The sequence below is a fragment of the Tamandua tetradactyla genome, chromosome 11 (genome assembly GCF_023851605.1).
Source record: "Tamandua tetradactyla isolate mTamTet1 chromosome 11, mTamTet1.pri, whole genome shotgun sequence".
Taxonomy (NCBI): Eukaryota; Metazoa; Chordata; class Mammalia; order Pilosa; family Myrmecophagidae; genus Tamandua; species Tamandua tetradactyla.
The window spans coordinates 99,991,518-100,013,678 of record NC_135337.1 but is presented as its reverse complement, the minus strand read 5'-3'; the positions used below and the strand labels follow the sequence as shown (position 1 = coordinate 100,013,678).

At 43.4% G+C, this 22,161-nt stretch overlaps 1 long non-coding RNA gene across 5 annotated transcripts in view; it reads left to right on the top strand.

Annotated features, from left to right (window-relative positions):
• The first annotated feature begins 367 nt into the window (after positions 1 to 367).
• The window catches only part of LOC143650881 (uncharacterized), a 72,101-nt gene continuing 50,307 nt past the window's right edge, over positions 368 to 22,161 (top strand). For 4 of the 5 annotated variants that reach the window (XR_013159703.1, XR_013159705.1, XR_013159706.1 and 1 more), the window contains exons 1-5: positions 368 to 856; positions 1,195 to 1,642; positions 14,427 to 14,688; positions 19,605 to 19,828; positions 19,933 to 20,141. This is a non-coding gene — a long non-coding RNA (uncharacterized LOC143650881). Of the gene's footprint in view, positions 857 to 1,194; positions 1,643 to 14,426; positions 14,689 to 19,604; positions 19,829 to 19,932; positions 20,142 to 21,883; positions 22,157 to 22,161 lie in introns of those variants that run through there. The other variant, XR_013159707.1, reaches the window with a different exon arrangement.

Sequence of the window (22,161 nt, the reverse complement as noted above, 5' to 3'; positions counted from 1 at the left end):
CTCAGTGAGGATGGGATCCTCCTTGCCTTGTCCACCCTGACCCTAGAGCTGATCGTGCACATAGTAGCTAATGGCATGGACAGATGCACCTCTGTCTCCATCTACCCTGTTGAGGCAGGTCCAGATGGCCTCTGAGTCCCTATGTCTGTCATGCCCCTTTCATGCACTCTGCCCCAGGGTTGTCTGACCCCTGCATCAAGGAAATTCTGTTCAATTCAAGACATAATGTGTTGCTACCTAAGATTGAATTTGGGACAGAATATGAGAAGTGTCTAGAATATGTTTGGTAGAGTGAGTTGAGACATGTTTGGTAGAATGAATTGAGACAGTAATTTTTGGACAAACAAGAAAAACAAGCAAAGACACTAACAAGGAGACTCACAGCCCTCATTGACACCTGGACCTGCACAGGGTACCCCATTGTGAGGTCATTAGCACATTTGTGTCACATGGCCCCATGGCCTCAGGTGCCCCAAGTGGTTGACCCACAATGATTAGTAAGAACCTACCCCATCCTCAGGCTACAGCCCAGAGATGACCAGGGGGGGCACATTCTCTGACCAAGCCTGAGAATTCGTCCAGAACCCAAGAGCAGTAAATCCTGCTTCCCTACATGAGGGGGTTAAGACACCTGCCTCCAATGTCACTGCTCCTGTTGGAGCAGCAGATGGTGAACATCTGCCCCATTGACGATGCTGAGTCAGCATAGACTTGGACTAGGACACTGAATGTCAGCAAAGAGACACAGTGGGTGAGCGAGGCAGGAATAGTGGACAAGGATGCATGTCAGGTCTCAGTCCTCACCCACTGCCAGCCCTGATACCTGACCTCACAGACATATGCAACTGAATAAAAGGTAAGGAGAGGGATGCAGGCCACGGCAGAGACCCCCAGAGAGCCCTCCATCTTAAAGATGCTCAGCTGGGCTAGGATCCCCAAGTCACTCTAATGCTCTCTAGCAGCCTCAGATGAGTCAGGGGTCCTCATGCCAAACAGCCTGGGGTGTCAAAGTCCCTCTGGGCCCTAATCCTTAGGTGCCCTTGGAAGTTCATCCTGGAGCAGGGTCAGGGTTCCTGGTACAGCCCTCTGTGGCCCAGAGTGAAAATAGGCTGTCCCAGGCCTCTTTTCTGCTCCTACCCTCTGCCAGAGGAAGGGCTATTCATGCAAATTTGTTTCCATCCACTGCCTGCCCAGGCCCTCCCTGAGCCCTGATGCTGGAGCTCTGCTGACTCTGTGGACTAAGAAGGATGAATGCTTATTTTGCCCATTGGGAGAGCCTTGGGAGGAAGAGCTGCTGAGACTACACAAAAGTCATTCCTCAAGGGACTCTGCCAGACCAGAGAGGACAGAGATGCTAAGTTTCCATCAGTGAGCACAAGGAACAGTCCCCAAGCCTGGGGCCTCTTTAAGAGAATAGTCCTTACTCTGCCCCTCTGAAGTCACACAGACCCCCAAGCTGGTTGCAGGGAACAAACTCAGCATGGCCGAAGGACCCAAGAGCTGAGCAGGTTTCATCCCCTCACTACTTCACTGTCTCTGTTCAATTGTAGATGGTCTGATTCTCAAGTTCAACATGCTTTATTATTAGACATCTTCTCATTCTTGGAAAGATTCCTGGTATATTGACAGTGCACCTATGTTGGTAAGTTACTTAAGGTTATAGGACTACTAAAGAAGATTCTGGGAAAAGTTTAAAATCCCCACACATGTGTCAGATCAGGTGACTCAGAAGAGGGATCAGTTGAGTGGTGTGAAGTGGACGGTGGGACTGTCCCATGACAATGGAGATCAGGCATTTTCTAGCAAATAAAAATGTTACATGGCTTCTTAAAATGACAATATTGGGCCAACGTTTCAGAAGTTATACAAGCAGTTTCGCATTTTCACATTATGTTTTGGTTTGCTACTTCTGCCTGAATGCAATTACCAGAAATGGAATGACTTTTTTCGGGGGGAGGGATGCATGGTCTGAGAATCAAACCCAGGACTTTCACATGTAAGATGGGTATTCTACCACTAAACCACCTGTGCACCCTGGAATGGTTTTTAAAAAGGGAATTTATTAAGTTGAAAGTTTACAGTTCTGGCCATGAAAATGTTCAAATTATGACATCAATACGAAGTTACCTTCACTCAAGGGAAGTTGACATTGTCTGGAATCCCTCTGTCAGCTGGAAATACATGTGGCTGGTGTCTGCTGGTATCTTAGGCTTCTGGACACTTCTGTCATCTAGGAAGGTACATGGCAACATCTGCTAGCTTTTTGTCCTGGTTTCTTATATCCTAAGACTTCCTTGGGGAGAGTTTTCTTTCTGTATTTTCAAATATCTCTGGCTGTGTGAGCATTGAAGTATTTACCAAAATAGTTCCCTCTTAAAGGACTGCAGTAAGGGACCCCATCTTGAATGGGTATAGACACATTTCCATGAAAACCACCTAATCAACAGATCCCAACTAAAATAGTGATTCATGGTTAAGGAACATGGCTTTTCTGGTGTACACTACAGTTTCAGACTAGCACATTCTACCCTGTGGACCCCCTAAAGGCATGTTCATTCCATATACACAATGCATTTATTTCATTACAAAATCAGAGAGCCTCAAACCATTTCAGTGACAATTCAAATACAGTACAAAATCAGAAATACTACAAAATCTCATCAAAGTCAGCTACAGGCATGGTCTGTCTTAAGGCAAAGTTCTCTTCTGCCTCTGGACCAGTAAAACTCAGAACAAGTTATCTGTTGCCAGTACTCAAAGGAGGGGCAGTCATAGAATACATCTCCCCATTGCCATATGGAGAGATTAAAAGGAATATAGGGGTTGTATTAGTTAGGGTTCTCTAGAGAAACAGAACCAACAGGGAAGACTTGCAAATATAAAATTTATGAAAGTGTCTCACGTGACCGTAGGAACGCAGAGTCCAAAATCCACAGGGCAGTCTGCGAAGCCGATGACTCCAATGGATGGCCTGGACAAATCCACAGGAGAGGCTCACCAGCCAAAGCAGGAATGGAACCTGTCTCCTCTGAGTCCTCCTTAAAAGGCTTCCCATGATTGGATTTAGCATCACTAATTGCAGAAGACACTCCCCTTTGGCTGATTACAAATGGAATCAGCTGTGGATGTAGCTGACGTGATCATGACCTAATCCTATGAAATGTCCTCATTGCAACAGACAGGCCAGCGCTTGCCCAATCAGATGAACAGGTACCACAACTTGGCCAAGTTGACACCTGTCCCTAACCATGACAGTCCACCCCTTGTCAACTTGGCACATATATATATATATATATATATATCACCTTAGACCATACTTAATTTCCAAATGAAAACAAATAAGCACACATTTTTTCTTTTACCTGACAATACTCAACTGTCCTGCATATAACTGGAAACACATTAAATCTCTCCAGAATAGCGTGCAAATCCTTGGGCAATATTCATTCTTAAACTTGATATCTTACAACTTAATAGTATAACACAAACAAAACAGCATTACAGTCCTCATTTCTGTAACTGATCACGTTCATATTTATCGAAGTTCATATTTATCACTACCTTCTTCCACTACCCATTCCATGTTCCCTTTCCCCTCAGCAAGCACTTCAGCTGGCCGTGGTTCTTTGCCTGGTGGGGTGACCCAAACCTTCATTCCTGAAGTCTCAGAGCCATTAGTGGTCCTGCCTGGATTGTGTTGGTGCAGTTTTCCATTGATTTTAATCACAGGGCATGGTAGTACTAATAGACGCCCCAGGGGATCTCCTATATTCCAAGAAAACTCTTCTTTACCTCCATTACGTAGTTGCAGTCCTACTTCCTTCTGATAGTCAGGGTCAATTACCCCAGACAATAATGTAATCCCCTTCTTGGTGTGTTGATCCAGAAGCATAAGTAGCCCAAAGTGGCCAGGTGGCAATCTTAACTTCCAGTTCAGTGGTATCACTGTTGTTTCTCCTGGAGAAAGCACACCCCGTTTTGGAACTAAAACCTGTAGACCAGCAGAACTCAGGGTAGCAGGGACAGGAAGCAAAAATTTTCCTAGTGGATCACTAGGAGTAATAGTGAGTGGCACCACACCCATTTCCACCCCTTGGTTCCTGGACCCATGGATCCTGGCTATGGGAGAAACAGCACCATACAGTGGACGCTGATTCAGAGCATACACAGCTTCCTGGAGAACATTACCCCAGCCTTTCAAGTTTTTGCCACCTAGTTGGCACTGTAATTGAGTTTTCAAAAGGCCATTCCACCGTTCTATCAATCCAGCAGCTTCTGGATGATGGGGAACATGTTAAGACCAGAGAATTCCATGAGCATGTGCCCATTCCCGCACTTCATTCGCTGTGAAGTGTGTTCCTTGATCCGAAGCAATGCTATGTGGAATACCATGACGATGGATAAGGCATTCTGTAAGCCCACGGATAGTAGTTTTGGCAGAAGCATTGCGTGCAGGGAAAGCAAACCCATATCCAGGGTATGTGTCTATTCCAGTTAGAACAAATCGCTGCCCCTTCCATGAAGGGAGTGGTCCAATGTAATCAACCTGCCACCATGTAGCTGGCTGGTCACCTCGGGGAATGGTGCCATATCGGGGGCTGAGTGTGGGTCTCTGCTGCTGGCAGATTGGGCACTCAGCAGTGGCTGTAGCCAGGTCAGCCTTGGTGAGTGGAAGTCCATGTTGCTGAGCCCATGCATAACCTCCATCCCTACCACCATGACCACTTTGTTCATGAGCCCATTGGGCAATAACAGGAGTTGCTGGGGAAAGAGGCTGACTGGTATCCATAGGACGGGTCATCTTATCCACTTGATTATTAAAATCTTCCTCTGCTGAAGTCACCCTCTGGTGTGCATTCACATGGGACACAAATATCTTCATGTTTTTAGCCCACTCAGAAAGGTCTATCCACATACTTCTTCCCCAGACCTCTTTGTCACCAATTTTCCAATTATGGTCTTTCCAAGTCCCTGACCATCCAGCCAAGCCATTAGCAACAGCCCATGAGTCAGTATACAAACGCACCTCTGGCCAGTTTTCCTTCCAAGCAAAATGAACAACCAGGTGCACTGCTCGAAGTTCTGCCCACTGGGAGGATTTCCCCTCACCACTGTCCTTCAAGGACACCCCAGAAAGGGGTTGTAATGCTGCAGCTGTCCACTTTCGGGTGGTACCTGCATATCGTGCTGAACCATCTGTAAACCAGGCCTGAGTTTTCTCTTCCTCAGTCAATTCACTGTAAGGAACACCCCAAGAGGCCATAGCTCTGGTCTGGGAAAGAGAAGGTAATGTGGCAGCAGGAGTGGAAACCATGGGGATTTGTGCCACTTCTTCATGTAACTTACTTGTGCATTCAGGACCTGCTCTGGCTCTATCTCGTATATACCATTTCCACTTTACAATAGAGTGCTGCTGTGCACGCCCAACTTTATGGCTTGGTGGGTCAGACAACACCCAACTCATGATAGGCAACTCAGGTCTCATGGTAACTTGGTGGCCCATGGTTAAGCGTTCAGTCTCTACTAAGGCCCAGTAGCAGGCCAAAAGCTGTTTCTCAAAAGGAGAGTTCCAAAATGCTCCAAAATCCTAAGGGTCTGCATTGTGATTCTCCTATAGGGGCCTGCCAAAGGCTCCAGACAGCATCTCTATTTGCCACTGACACTTCCAGCACCATTGGATCTGCTGGATCATATGGCCCAAGTGGCAGAGCAGCTTGCACAGCAGCCTGGACCTGTCGCAGAGCCTCCTCTTGTTCAGGTCCCCACTCAAAATTAGCAGCTTTTCTGGTCACTCGATAAATGGGCCGGAGTATCACACCCAAATGAGGAATATGTTGTCGCCAAAATCCAAAAAGACCAACTAGGCGTTGTGCCTCTTTTTTGGATGTGGGAGGGGCCAGATGCAGAAATTTATCCTTCACCTTAGAAGGGATATCTCGACATGCCCCACACCACTGGACACCTAAAAATTTTACTGAGGTGGAAGGCCCCTGTATTTTTGTTGGATTTATCTCCCATCCTCTGAAACGCAAATGCCTTACCAGTAAATCTAGAGTAGTTGCTACTTCTTGCTCACTAGGTCCAATCAACATGATATCATCAATATAATGGACCAGTGTGATGTCTTGTGGGAGGGAGAAACAATCAAGGTCTCTGCGAACAAGATTATGACATAGGGCTGGAGAGTTGATATACCCCTGAGGTAGGACAGTGAAAGTATATTGCTGACCTTGCCAGCTGAAAGCAAACTGTTTCTGGTGGTCCTTACTAATAGCTATTGAGAAAAAAGCATTTGCCAGATCAATAGCTGCATACCAGGTACCAGGGGATGTATTGATTTGCTCAAGCAATGATACTACATCTGGAACAGCAGCTGCAATTGGAGTTACCACCTGGTTGAGTTTACGACAATCCACTGTCATTCTCCAAGACCCATCTGTTTTCTGCACAGGCCAAATAGGAGAGTTGAACGGGGATGTGGTGGGAATCACCACCCCTGCATCTTTCAAGTCCTTAAGAGTGGCAGTAATCTCTGCAATCCCTCCAGGAATACAGTATTGCTTTTGATTTACTATTTTGCTTGGTAGGGGCAGTTCTAGTGGCTTCCACTTGGCCTTTCCCACCATAATAGCCCTCACTGCATGAGTTAGAGAACCAACGTGGGGATTCTGCCAGTTGCTCAGTATGTCTATGCCAATTATACATTCCGGAACTGGGGAAATAACTACAGGATGGGTCCGGGGGCCCACTGGACCCACTGTGAGACGGACCTGAGCTAAAACTCCATTGATCACCTGGCCTCCATAAGCCCCCACTCTGACTGGTGGTCCAGAGTGACGTTTTGGGTCCCCTGGAATTAATGTCACTTCTGAACCAGTGTCTAATAATCCCCGAAATATCTGATCATTTCCTTTTCCCCAATGCACAGTTACCCTGGTAAAAGGCCGTCGGTCTCCTTGGGGAAGACTTAGAGGAAGGTTAACAGTATAAATTTGTGGCAGTGTAACAGGTTTCTTCCCCATAGGGACCTGGCCTCCCCTTCATTCAAGGGGCTCAGGGTCTGTAAACTGTTTCAAGTCTGGAAATTGGTTAAGGGGCCGTGACTCTGTGTTTTTGTAATTCAGGTTAGACTTCTGTTCCCTTGACCTAGAACTCTTTTGTTTATACAGCTCCAACAAGAATTTAGTAGGCTGCCCTTCTATTGTATTTCTAGGCACCCCATGATTTACTAGCCAATGCCACAAATCTCTGCGTGTCATATAATTTTGATGCCTCCTTTGAGTTTGTTGTCTATTATAATACCCACGTCTACCCTGTCTTTGGTGATTAAGTGCTGCCACCTGGCTTCTGCCAACTCGGGATCCTGTCATCCCCATTGTGTTTAAGGATTCCAGCTCAGTGACAGCAGTTCCTACAGTAATATCTGACCTACAGAGAAGTGCAACCACAGAGCTCTTGAGGGATGATAGTGCTAGTCTCACAAATTTATTTCTCACTGTTCTGGTAAAAGGTGCATCCTCTGGACATTCCTGGGGTGTAAGAGCAGGCTTTGCATGATAAATCCACTCTAACATCCCAATCTCTCTAAGCCTCTGGATCCCCTCATCTACATTATACCAGGGCAGTTCTGGCATTTCAACCTCAGGTAATGTTGGCCACCTTTTGATCCATGTTTCAACCAACCACCCAAACAAACTGTTAACACCTTTTCTAATTGCTCTAGCTATAACATTGAATGCAGAATCTCTGGTTAGTGGGCTCATATCAATAAATTCAGCCTGATTCAGCCTTATATTCCTCCCACCATTATCCCACACTCTTAAAATCCATTGCCACACATATTCCCCTGATTTCTGTCTATATAAATTGGAAAACTCACACAGTTCTTTTGGAGTATAACGTACCTCCTCATGTGTGATACTTTGTACCTCACCTTTAGGGGCCTGTTGGGACTTTAGTCTAGTTATAGGTCTAGAAGAAATGAGGGGTGGTGGGGGTGGGTCATGAAAAGAATTAGAAATATCTTCCAAGCCATTTGCTTCAGGGCTTTCATTTGCAGTTTCATCTGGTGAAACAGGATTAATAACTCTAGGGCTAATCCCTTCAGGAGGAGGTTGGGTGGCCAATTCCTCAAGGCAGGCTGGAGGTGGGGCGGCTATGTCCTCAGGGCAGACTATTACAGGGTTATCTAAAGAAGGCTCAGCATGGTCTAGGGTTTCAACCTCACCCTCAACATCATTATCAATCCATATGTCACCATCCCATTTTTCAGGGTCCCACTCCTTTCCAATCAATGCCCTCACTTTAACGGCAGACACCATGCAAGACTGAGATTTCAGTTTACGTTGTAAAGTTGCTACTCTAACAATAAGATTCTGAGTCTGATTTTCAGAGATCTCAAGTCTACGGCTACAGGAAATAAAATTTTCCTTCAGGATACTCATAGAAACCTCAACATCTTTCAGACGGCACTTAAGCTTCTTGTTTGAAGCCTTAAGCCTATCCCTTTCACCCTTTAATGTAGACAGTGTATCTAACAACAACCAACCAACATCTCTATAACTCTTATTCCTACAAAACTCTGTAAAGGTGTCAAAAACATTATCCCCCAGAGTCTGGCTTCGTACAAGCAAAGCATTAGGAGAATCGAATGATGATATTTTGACTATCTCCTTTGCCAACTCAGTCCATGGATTGGGAGTGTCATTCTGATTACAGGAATCAGAGTCCTTAGTGTCTCTGAGCCCAGTCAGAGTAGAAAACCATTCATAAAAACCCATTTTTAAGATTCTGTTCCTTAAGAACCACTCCCGGTACCAAGATGTATTAGTTAGGGTTCTCTAGAGAAACAGAACCAACAGGGAACACTTGCAAATATAAAATTTATGAAAGTGTCTCACGTGACCATAGGAATGCAGAGTCCAAAATCCACAGGGCAGTCTGCGAAGCCGATGACTCCAATGGATGGCCTGGATGAACTCCACAGGAGAGGCTCACCAGCCAAAGCAGGAATGCAACCTGTCTCCTCTGAGTCCTCCTTAAAAGGCTTCCCATGATTGCATTTAGCATCACTAATTGCAGAAGACACTCCCCTTTGGCTGATTACAAATGGAATCAGCTGTGGATGTAGCTGACGTGATCATGACCTAATCCTATGAAATGTCCTCATTGCAACAGACAGGCCAGCGCTTGCCCAATCAGATGAACAGGTACCACAACTTGGCCAAGTTGACACCTGTCCCTAACCATGACAGAGGTCATAAAACCTATAGAGTTCCAAAAATCTGTACGGAAAATTCCATTGGAACTCAAAGTCTGAGAGTCATGTATCTTTAGGGCTTTAGGAAGTGGCAGTCCCAGCTTTTCAAGGGCCTCCACAGAGGCCCTGCTCTCTTCAAACAGTGAGATGGTTGCAATCTTGTGGGACATTGGGAAGGCCACAATTTTCTCAACTCCACACTCTCCAGTCATGGGCATAGCATTAGGCTCTCTGCCATTTCCAGGGCACATGCTCAAGCTTGGCAGAACAACAGTGTGGAAGAAATGCTCTCCCCAGTCCCCAAAATACTCCACCCAGGATTTCTCAGAGCATCAGATTCTGGTTTCTTTCTACCCAAGAGTTCAGTTCACAACCTACCTCTTTGCTGTCACATTTCACTATTAGCTGCAAGGAAAAACCAGGCCACAGTTTCCACATTGGATTTTTAAATCTTTCCAGCTAAGTACCCTAGTTCATAACTTTTAAAATCTGACTTCCATCCCAAACCAGTAGTCAATCCCTTTAAAACACTTTAAAACAACCATCATCTTCCTTCCAGTTTGCAGCAATACATGAGTCATTTCTGTTTAAAACTTCCTCTGGAGTATCTTTAGAGTCCAAATTTCTACCAAAAGTCTCTTGAAAGCATTCTAAGCCTTCTCTATTAAGACCCCTACAATTCTGCCAAAATCTTCCCCTATCCATTTAAAAACTTTTCCAACATGTTTGATATTTGCAAACTGCAGCAGCACCCCACTTTGCCAGTAGCAAAATCTGTATTGGTTTGCTAATCCTGCTGGAAAGGAATATATCAGAAATGGAATGACTTTTAAAAAGGGAATTTAATAAATTGCAGGTTTACAGTCTACAGCCATGCATATGTCCAGATCAAGGCACCTACAAGAGGTTACCTTCATCAAGAAAGGTTGATGAAGTTCTCTCTCAGCTGGAAGAGCATATGACAATGTTTGCTAGCTTTTTCTCCTGGCTTTTTGTTTCATAAGACTTTCTCAGGGTTTTATTCCTTTTTCATTTCCAAAGGTCTTTGGTTGTGTGGGCTCTGAAGCTTTTTCTAAAATTACTCCTTCTTAAAGGACTCTGGTAAGTGACCACACTTTGAATGTTTGTAGACATATCAACATGGAAACCACTTAATCAACAAATCCCACCTGCAATACTGAATCAGGATTAAAGAACACAGCTTTTCTGGGGGTACACAACAGTTTCAAACCAGCACACATGGATTAGATTTGATTGGTGGTCTTGGAAAAATCTATAGCTTTACTGTTAACAAGCCAATACTATATCATACCTCTGTATTTTATGAAATCGGACTACATCTTCCTAAGAATGTTTGCATATTTGTGGATATTTGTGTTGTATATTTCTTGTGTGCACCTTGTCCTCAGTGTGACTCAATTTGTTGATATTGTGAACAGATGCTTTATAACTTCTGCTTTTTTGCTCATTATTTTCAGTTTAGTAGGGAGCTTAGTGTATGTTTTAATGTCATACTCATTTTGCAATTGTGTCTGAAGGTCTGGGCAGGGAATGGTGGACATCATAACTACTTCATTGTTCCTCACATCCACATATTGTCCCCAAGCACCTGAACTCACAAGGATATTTTAGTAAGTAACCTCTGACCAGGATGGCCCTCAAAGCTTTCAGAAGACTCCTTTCACTGTCCGATCAGTCAGACCCCAGCCCTAATCCCCTATGTCTGCCCCAACCTAAATTTGTTTACTGGCTCTGCATTGCTGCCTACATGAAGTCCATACCTCTAACATCCCTGATATTCCCTTCACAGTCTGGTCTCTGCCCATGTAGCTTTGCAGCCCACCTCAAAGTTCCCTCCCCTTGCTCTCAGCCTCCAGACTCACTCACTTCCCTAAACCTGGAAACCCTGAGCTCTTTTGCCTTCCAAAGTCTCCACATCAGCTCCTCCTGTGTCTTTTTTGGGTGTAGATGAGCTTCCACATACAATCAAAATGTAAGTGTCTACTTTAGCAAGTCTGTGAATCTGTTTAAAGTAAGGCAGGTCTCCACAGAGAGAGAAAGGGATTTTTCAAAAACATGTTATTATGGAGATTCGTGAATTTACAAAATATAGAGAATAGTCTATGTACACTTTCTACCATTATCCACATTCAATTATGAGCAATATTGTTGTATTTCGATGTTCCTTGCAAAGCAAGGATGAGACCAGCAAGATGGATGCATAAAAGGAGTACAGAGGGCTACCACTCACTCAGGCAAATAACAGTCCCACTGTTAACTTCATGACCTTTTATTTTAGTTTCTTATACAAACAACAGCTGTGAGAATGAGCACAAAAACAAGCAAGCCTTGGGACTTGTTTTGTTACATTCTTTAAGCAAGATGGCCAGCCTTATTTACAGCCCAGTATGCAGAACTCCCTATTCTCAAGCAGTTCAAGGGACTGTTTGCAGTTCCTTCACCTGAGGCACCCACTTGCAGGTCATCCTCAGGTCAAGTTTGTCCTACTCTTAATTCCTTAACGCTTCATTTCCCCCTTCTTTGAATAGCATGTAGCTTAACTTGTTGCTTCTTATGAAATGGAACTTGAAGGATATTAAGGAATGATGGATGGAAGGAAGGAAGGAAGGAAGGAAGGGAGGGAGGGAGGGAGGGAGGGAGGGAGGGAGGGAGGAAGGAAGGAAGGAAGGAAGGAAGGAAGGAAGGAAGGAAGGAAGGAAGGAAGGAAGGAAGGAAGGAAGGAGACAGATGGGATCAGGGGGTCTGAAGCTTAACTTTAACAAACCACAGACCACTTTGTTCTTAACTAGTTCTTGCTTATATACTGCAGGGTTTATGTGACTAAAAGCATGCGTACATTTAGAGATAAAACAGAGTGCCTACTTTTCAGTATATTACTCCCTGCATACAAGAGATAGCTAACAAGACCTTGGGGTTAAAGAAGAAACAAACATTCTCTCCCTCTCAGACTGTCCTCCAATTAAGCAGATAACAATCTCCTCAATTTCTTGCCACCACTCTGACACCAGCTGCTCCCAACAAATTCTGCAGGTCTTGTTTTGACCCTTGGCTTCTACATTTCCCCCTTTTTATTTTATCAGCTGAGGTGACTGTGCCTGTTTTAGGTTGCGGTTAAGCTCTGAAGGAAGGGTCTTACCTGTCATTGGCTACCAGTCAAGCTCTCTGACTTTGATTCCAGAGGGGAGCCAAGAGTTTTGCAAGAATCATATTTTTAACATGGCTTTGCTCAGTGATTGTGCCTGTCTTAGGTTGCCCTTAAGCTCTGAAGGAAGGGTCTTACCCATCATTGGCTATCAGTCAAGTTTTTTTACTTTGATTCAGGAGGGAACCAAAGGCTTTCACCAGAATCACAGTGTTAGCATGGCTCTGCTTAGTGGCACAGCTTGTTACGTTGAACATTTTGTTGTTTGACACAATTGAGGAGGAAGAGAAAGAATATAAACAGCCCCAAACCTAACAGTGCAGTTCCAGTGACCACAGCTACTGTGATAATTTCAATGATTCCAATGACAGCTGTAATAGTGAGTCCAATTTGTTTGTTAGTCCTTTTCAGATTTTTTTTTTGCCAAGTGGATCAGGACTTGTGTTTCTGGGGAGGATTGCCAGGATCTTGACATCTGCACTGGCAGCTAAATACCTCTTCTTTTTCTTGCTGCTATAATCATCTTATTTTCCTGCAACATAAATGCTTGGAGACAAATGAATAGAAAATAATTCTTACAATTAAAAGTTTGATTTTTTATATGCATATAGTGTTTATGGCTGATATTTAAAGAGAAGTTATAGTTATTAGAAGTTACTATAAAAATTGGTCTTAGTCCTAGGAAAATTTTCTATCAATTTCTTTATTTAATGTTATGTTTATTATCCAATGGATTTGGCACAAATCATCTTCTATGTATTAAACTTTGATTTAGCTTGCCTGTCTATATAGTCTCAGTTATCTTCAAGTTAGAGATGGGAGGCCCCACAGGGGTCGCATTTTTTACAATTCCATAGGAATCATTAATTATGATAACTGCTCAGTCCATGTGACATAATTGCCATCTATTCCAACTTTCTTTCCCATTTAACAGGCAAGTATCATTTGATTTCACAGAATTGTGCATATGGGTCTTTCTAAAAATGGAAGAGTTAAATTTGATACAATTTTTCTTTTTTTAGAGTAGTTTTGGAAGTTTTGAATCTACTGGACCTGGGAATCCTAAACTAGTATTCAGATATTTTGGTAAAGTTGGATCTGACTGTATTAGGGCCTGCAGCAAAGATGGGTTAAGAATATAAGCCCAATAAGTATAATTTTTAGCACAGCAGAGATTTACCTGTACAGAAACGATAGCAAGCATAGCTAGAAATAAAGATAAAGCCATCAAGGGAATTCCCTGATGTTTAGTCATCTGTTCCCCTTCTTGGGTAAGCTTTTTCAGCTGCCCCCAAGTAGGTGGAGAAGCACTAGTTGTTTGAGGCAGTGGAAATTGAAATGTCATGCCTCTTTCAGTCACTTTCAGCTGTGCCATTCTGTGCTGAAGATTCACCACTGGTTTCCCTCACTCTCTCTTCTGAGCCATGTGTTAGCTTTACTCATTTATTCAGGACCCATAACCCTTTTGTTTCTGTGGAAATAGAAGCATAGCTTCATTCCCAGCAAATGATAGTAGCTGGAGTCCAAGTGTTGGTTAGCATATCAAAATATAAGATCAGTTGCTGTAAATTTTTAGGTTTTTCTCTTACCCAGTGTTTTTGTGCAGGTGTTAATTATGAGTATTTTTTGTGAGAAAATTTAATGTAAAAAGGGCATTCAGCAATCTTTTCCTAGAAGAATCTAACATATCTCCCCCTTTTTGTTTAAGCAACATTTCTTTTAGAGTATGATTTTGTCTTTCAATTATGGCTTGGCCAATACTATTATAAGGAGTTCCAGTAACATGAGTGACATTATAGGTATTTTTAAAAGTTCGGAACTTCTGAGATAAATATGCAGGGCCATTGTTAGTTTTGACAGTATGAGGTTTACCAAGTACTGCAAAACCTTCTAAAAGATGGGTAATAGCAGCATCAGCCTTTTCTGAAGTTAATGCTGTAGCTCAGGAATATTGAGAATATGTATCAACAGAGCGATGTACGTATTTTTGTTTTCCAAATTTAGGAACAATGGTAACATCCATTTGCCAAATATCATTGGGCTGATCCCCTTGGAGATTAATTCCAGTGGGAAGAGAAGGCAGTACAATTTGCTGGCAAGTGACACATGAACGAACGATGTGTCTGGCTTGTGCCCAAGTAAGGTTGTGAGAAGCTCATAGACAATGAGCATTGGTGTGATATAAAGTGTGTTCTTCAGAAGCTGATTGCACAGATCCTACAAGAGTGTCAATATGAGAGTTACCTACCATCAGCAGTCCAGGAAGGTTGGTATGGGCCCCAATATGAGTAATAAAAACAGAATGAGGGTGGGCCACGGTGGCTCAGCAGGCAGCAATGCTTACCTGCGATGCCAGAGGACCTGGGTTCGATTCCTGGTGCCTGCCCATGTAAAAAATAAATAAATAAATAAATAATTTTAAAAATATGAAATACTAAAAGGTTGAAATATATATATATTTTATATATATATAAAGAGTGAGTCCAGTTTTGCATTAAATGTTGCAGTTGAGTAAAGAGAATAGTTCATTCTTCTGTAGAAAATGGCAATGTCACCATCTCTATCATTTGAACAGTATAAGCAGTATATTGAGAGTTTGTAACAATGTTGATGGGACAAGAATTGACATCAGTTAATAAGAGAATAACAGCAAATAATTCTGTTTTTTGAACTGAATCATAAGAGCTTTGTATTACACGAGAATGCACAAAATTAGAATAACCAGCTATCCTGTTTTATTGGCATCTGTAAAATAAGTATCAGCATCAGGAATTGGTTGGGGAGAAATAGTTTTTGGTAATATCCATTGAGTTAACTTTAAGAATTGTAATAATTTATTTTTTGGATATATGTTACGAATTTTTCCAATATAATCACTGAGACAATTTTGCCATTGTTCATTAAGTGTCCAGTGTTGAGTGATTTCTTTTGCAGAGAATGGCACAACTATGGTTTCAGGATCTTGGCCACATAATTGTCTTAAACGTACATGCCCTTTAACAATGATTTGAGTTATTTGATTTAAATGTTCCCAAATTTTTTTACTTGTTTGTTAGGTAAATATAATCACTCAATAATATTTTCATTCTGCAATAGCAATCCAGTAGGAGAACGGGACATGTGAAAGACAACAAGAGTTAAATTAGTATAATCATGTATATGATCCAGCTGTGCACCATGTATATGTTTTTCAGTCCATTGCAATTCAACCTCTGCTTCAGGAGACAATTCCCTAGGGCTCTCCAACCGATTGTCACCCTCTTATGGTGGCAGTTAATAAATTAGCATTAAAAGTGCCAGACCCCACATCTCTACAGACTCTAATATACTCCTCAATAGTCCCTCCCTTTTGTTACATTGGTATCAAAGCTTTCTGGCAGTCTGCATTTGCATTCTCGAAGCCTAAGTTAAGTAATAAAATATTCTGGGATTTAGTGCTCTCTATAACTTTGCGAATGGTATCACGCAACTGGGCAAGAAAATTAGTATAAGGTTCATTGGGACCCTGTAAAATTTTTGTAAAGGATTTTTCAGCCTGACCAGTGGCCCACAACTTCTGCCACACATGCTGACAGATGTCGCGGATTTGGGCTGGAGCATCATCACCTAATGACATTGATTCCGCAAAGACGCTGCTTCTCCAGTACCGGTCAATTGCTCAAAAGTAGCACCAGGGGGAGTGCGAGTTGCATTCAACCGACTCACTCGTTCAGCTTCATCTCGCCACCATGACTTAAACTGCAAATATTGTCCTGGATCTAAAACAGTCTTAGCCAATGTTTCCCAATCTTGAGGAATTAAAAGATTATCCTTAGCATATGCGCCAAGCAAACCATGGACACAGGGAGAATTAGGACCATAGTTAGTCACAGAAGTTTTTAACAATTTCAGAAATTGAAAATCAACATTCCGATGTGCAACTTGAACAAAGCCTTGACGAAATTGAGCATTAGGGGGTTGGTGCACCCGTTGAATTGGAAAAACAGATAATGGTGAAAAGACAGAGTTAGGCTCCACTAAAATGTTCGAGGAGCTATCTGCATCTAAAAGAATCCTTTGTAAATCCGAAGACAAAGGAAAACGAAACTTAGGTCCTGCAGAGTTTGTTTGAAAAGGAGAAACACAACCAGCATTAGGATGTGGGGCAGATGGCTCAAGCTGAGCAGGGAAAGCTGCAGAATGACGTGAAAGTAAGGACTGCAATTGTGAAAGCAACATAGAAAGCTGCGACATATCAGAACTAGCAGGCTCCTTAGACTGTTTAAGAGGCTCTAAGTCAGGATAAAGTTTAGGAAAATCTGGCTTAACTGGCACGGGTGGTGCAGACCATTCCTCCTCAGTTTCATTCCGAGCGTCCTCCTCCGAGCTGTGACTAGTACGATCTTTGGCTTCAGCTAAAGGCGGATCGAGAAGAATACTTTCATTTTTGCGAGGAGGTCGGTGATGTCTGTCAGCCACAGACTGTCTTAGACTGAAAGTCCGAGTCAGACTGAAAAGGCTGCAAAGCTAATGCCACCAAATTATATGCAGCCCAAACCTCTGCACTGATAGGATCACCTGCCTGATGGGCTCTATACAATGCCAACCTGTCTCCAAACTTTCAAATTCTGTTGATTATGTTTAGCCAGCACAAACCAATAACAATGTTTAGTAACTTGAGCCAATAAGCCCCTAAGAACATGTTCTTTCATTTTCACTTCTGAACTATGCAGCAAAGATTTCAAGACAGCAACATAGTCATCAACCAAAGAAGGGGAATTTCCCATGACTCTGACTCCAAAGTTTCCCGAAATTCTGCGTAGTTCAAAATTTCGCACGCAGTTCAACTTCCCTTTCGGTCCAGTTCGTTCCCAGTACTCACCTCGAGCCCCACGTGGGGCGCCAGTTGTTGTATTTCGATGTTCCTTGCAGAGCAAGGATGAGACCAGCGAGATGGATGCATAAAAGGAGTACAGAGGGCTACCGCTCACTCAGGCAAAGAGCAGCCTCACTGTTAACTACATGACCTTTTATTTTAGTTTCTTATACTAAAGAAACTGTGAGTATGAGCACAAAAACAAGCAAGCCTTGGGACTTGTTTTGTTACATTCTTTAAGCAAGGTAGCCAGCCTTATTTACAGCCCAGTATGCAGAACTCCCTATTCTTAAGCAGTTCAAGGAACTGTTTGCAGTTCCTTCACCTGAGGGACCCACTTGCAGGTCATCCTCAGGTCAAGTTTGTCCTATTCTTAATTCCTTAACCCTTCACAATATGACTCATCTTGTTTAAACTTCCACTTATCTGTAACCCACATCCCACACCCTTACTCAATGAATTTAAAGCAAACTCTTAAGATTTCACTTCATTGATATGTGATGTAGCTTGTAAATGCATTTTTAATGTTTTCAAATTCTTATATTTTAAAAGCAACAAGTCACATGTAATTAAAATTGTGTTTTAGTCTCCCCCAATGGTTAAGCTAATTGCTGTACTGCATTGGGCCCAGATTTCAAAATCAGAAGTTACAGAGACAAGAGGGACTCTAAGGTGGTAGCACCTGGCATGAAGCAGAGGTCACAATGAACATATGACTCATAAATTTTATGAGGATTTCGAGGAAGATATTAGAATAGAAAGTCAGAAGGAAAAGATGAATATTCAAGAACTTTTGAAGAGGAAATCAACAAGGCTGGTTATCAATTGTAGTTTTGAGTGAGGTGGAGGGAAGAGTCAATTGCAAATTTGAAGCTTGTCATTTTGTGGATCAGTTGGGTGATACTGATGTTAACTCTGGTAGAGATATCAGAGAGAAGCTGTTGAGGCAGCAGTGGTAAGAAGTTTTGCTTCTCTTTGGGGAAAGTAGGGAACACTAATTGAACTATAATGATATTTGAAAGTTCAGCTCTGAGGGGGTCTGTACTTTCCAGGAGCTTCTGCACTGCATTAGCACTGAGATGTGTAGTCACAGATGAGGACTGTGAAGACGGGATGAGGCAAAGGCCTGGAATGGAACCGTCACCTCCACTCCTGAGTAAGTTGAAGAGGCAAAAACTCCCATTTGTAATTTGAGAAAATTTGTCATTTACTTATTGAAGATTGCCTATAACTATTTGTGAATGAAATATTTACTAAGCCCTTACTGCAGTCCATTTGGCTCCCAAAGAACAAAGTAATTTCAACCCTTGGTAGAGAGCCCAAATACCCTTTTGTGCTCACACCAATGGTTCTGATCTGAGTGAGGATATTGAACCTTCTATTAACTTTCAGGGTCTCAAATACATTTTTCTGGGAAAACTGCCCACCAGAGGGAATTAGGGGGAGCTCCCAACAGCACCACATCATTTTCCCACTGATCCCCTGCTCTCCTAATTGTCAAGGTCAATTTCTCCTCTGAGATTTCACACCCCTCCCACATCATAGTTCTAATCTGACCCAGCTTCCTTTTTCCCTGGCAATATAAAAGACATAAAAGGAGAATTTTTGCAGCCTTTTCACCCAACATGGACATTTGGGATATTTCATGGGTGGGGAGAATCAAAATTTATCCAACTCAACTTGTTCAGTTTTTAAAAAAATATTACTCTCTGACATGTATTACTTTCCTGGAGTTTTCAGTTAACTCAGTAATACTAGATATATATAATTTCATTGATGATTTAATGAAAAATAAATATTATATATTTACATATTCTTCAAAAGTATTCAGTATTTATGGCCTACCCAATGTTCATCAAGAAACAGAAATTCATAAAGTGCATGAAGTATCAAATACAAGAAGAGTATTCAAAATGGTTGGTGATGACAAGTAAGCCAATAACTGAAGAAATGAACCAGGACATGTGTAGATGCAGCCCTACATGACTGGTCATCAGAGAATCCTTTATGTGGGGGGATAGGAGGTCCTGGAAGGTGTCATCTCAAGATGAAGATTGAAACCAGATTGCCCAAAGTTTCATAGCTAAGGAATGATCAACACAGCCTGGGCCAAGAACTGGAGACATCTAAGAGGCTGAGCAGAAAGACCCCTGGGGCTCTTGGGTCACACATGCTAGACTCTTCCGTCTTGTCATCTTCACCCAGAATAAAGAGGATGTTGTTTATCCAAGTTGGCCCTGTTTGCATTAGGAGACCAGTATGAAGAGGTATTATTTTACTTGACCCTTAAAGATAAACTGACTTGAGTATCATTCTATCCATGTTAGGTAGCACAGGGGACAGTGAACTTCAAGTCCTGAGATGATGTGAGGACCAGTGAAGGACAGGGGATTGAAGACTCAGGCACTGGAGACAAGAGCAGATTCTTATCTTGCTTTCCCATGGGACAGGGCTGCCATCAGTGTGTATTCAGCTTTGTGACAGTCATCTTCACCTTGTCTCCAGGCTGGAGCCCAGGAGTGTGAAAGGAGACTGACATAACTCAGACATGGTAAATCAGGCTGAATCCCTGAATGTTGTTCACTCCTTGACTAGGTCATAAACTCAGGGCTCTGTTCCCACGGTAACTCTCTGTGTCCTGCTCCTCCTGTGCAGGAGATGGTGACATCTGAGCATGGTGCCTTCTCAGGAACTTCAGGAGGTGGAGTTACCTCATTCAATACTGGGGGAATTGTGCTTCCTGATATTCCACATACCCATTCCTAAATATGGGTTTGCTGAAAAGCTCCTATGAGGTATGAGAAGAGAATGCAAGTCTCTTTTTGTGTGGGCTCAGGAAAACCCACCAACAGGTGTGGGATCAGGTGAGTGATATCAGCTCTAGTCAAGTCCCATCAGTAGTACCAACACCACTCAATATACATGAAGGTTTTCTCCAAAGATGGAATCTCCAGCACCATCATCCTTTCAATCCTTCTAAGAGGTTTGCAGGCATAGTCTCTGGCTGGCATAATGCCTGGAGGTATAGGTCCCAGTGAGTGAGACAGGCCACTAGAACTCCACCATTGGCCTGTGTCCCTCACTCAGCACTTCACACTAAATTGCCTCAACCTGGGAGCATGGTGTGCCTCAGCCAGCTCTGAGCACAAGGTCAGGGAGGGTAGGGGACACCTGTGCACTGGTCTCCAAGGAGATCATCCATGCTGTTGAGGGATGGTCCATGTGCTGGAACATCCACGGGGCTCCAACTCAAGAGAGCTAGGGACAGAGGAGCTTTCCTCCAGGAGAAAAAGGCCAGACTCACAGGCTTTGATTTGAGGGCACATTTGTCACTTGGGTATCTTCAGTATCATGTAGAAGCGTGTTGCTTGTTTCATGTTTTCTGAGATTCCATAGACACTGACAGGGAATTGGGAAAAGGGAGGAGAGCCCTTGTAAGCCAGAAGCTATTTCCAGGCATAATACATGGGCATGCAATTTACTGTAATAGAAAAGACTCATGGTCCATATGTCTGAGAAGCTGGAGTTTTGTCCCACTTCCCTACCTGCCTGGGTCACTGTGACAAGCATTGTTGTGCCAGATCTCACAATAATAGCCAGCTTCATCTTAAGGCTACAGCTCAGAGATGAGCAAAAGGCTTGCATTGTCTGAGGTATCCTTGGATCCAGAGAAGCAACTGGGGACCCTAGAGCCCTGGTGCTCATCTGAGTCTGCGTGGTAGTACAGGAGCTATTGGGGAAGGCTCCCTGGCTTCTGCTGGTACCAGTATATGTAGTAGTTACCAACACTGAAGCCAGTGCTCAGGGTATAAGGGAGTTTCACAGAGGATCCCAGGGATGCAGAGAGGGAAGATGGTTGGGTCAGCACAGGCTGGGAGAGGGAACCTGCAAACAGAGACACTCACAGATGACCAGGAACAGACCTGGATAGATGCACTTATGGGTCTGAATGTGAGGGGCTGACATAGACAGGAGGCTTCTCCAGGTGTTTGCAGGCTGACCCTACCTGTGCAGTGGGAGAGGAGCATGAGGAGGAGAGGAGCCCAGGCAATGGTGGGATACAGTACTGTGGTGCCCACAGTGGAGCTGGGCTGCCCCAGGCCTCATTTTCTCTCCTACCCTCTGCCAGAGGAGGGGTTGTTCATGCAAATTTGCCTCCATCCACTGCTGCCCAGGACGTCCCTGAGCCCTGATGATGGAGCTCAGTGAACACTTGTCACTGATATGATGAACGAGGTTTGCCCCTTGTGAAGCCCCTGGGCAGAAGCAGCTGCTGAGACAACAAAAAGATCTTTGCTTGGGACTCTGCCAAGCCAGAGAGGACACAGCTGTTGAGTCCTCATCAGTGAGCACAGGGCTCAGCTGCCCAGGCCAGGTCCCTTTACAGTGAATTGTCCTTCCTGAACCCCAGTGAACAAAACACAGTGTAGTCCCACAGCATCCCCTGCTGTTCACAGGTCAGGAAGTCATAATTGCTGAAAAAAACGAGGGCTCTGCTGCTTGTTCTGCCCCCAACTCAAGGCTGTATTGAATTTGGGCATCAATTTAGTTCTTTCAAGTGCTGAATCCCCACTGAAATGTTCCTGAAAGGTCTTTGGTCTCACAGGTGATTCTAGCAAGATGCCTGTGTGTGTCCAGGTTACTGCTGATTTTTGCCATAAACATGGATCCTGGCTGCCAGGTCAGCACTGTGCCCACAGTGGGTTTTGGTTCAAGACTCAGCTTGCTCTGGGGAAGGGTCTCCAGCAGAGAATGTATAATGAGAAACCTGATGGCAGGAGCTTAGTCAGGCAAATCCTTTGGACAAGTTGTGTATCTAGGAGTTATACACCTTTACACTGATAGCATGTAAATGCTCTTTACTAGCAATCTATAGATAAGTGA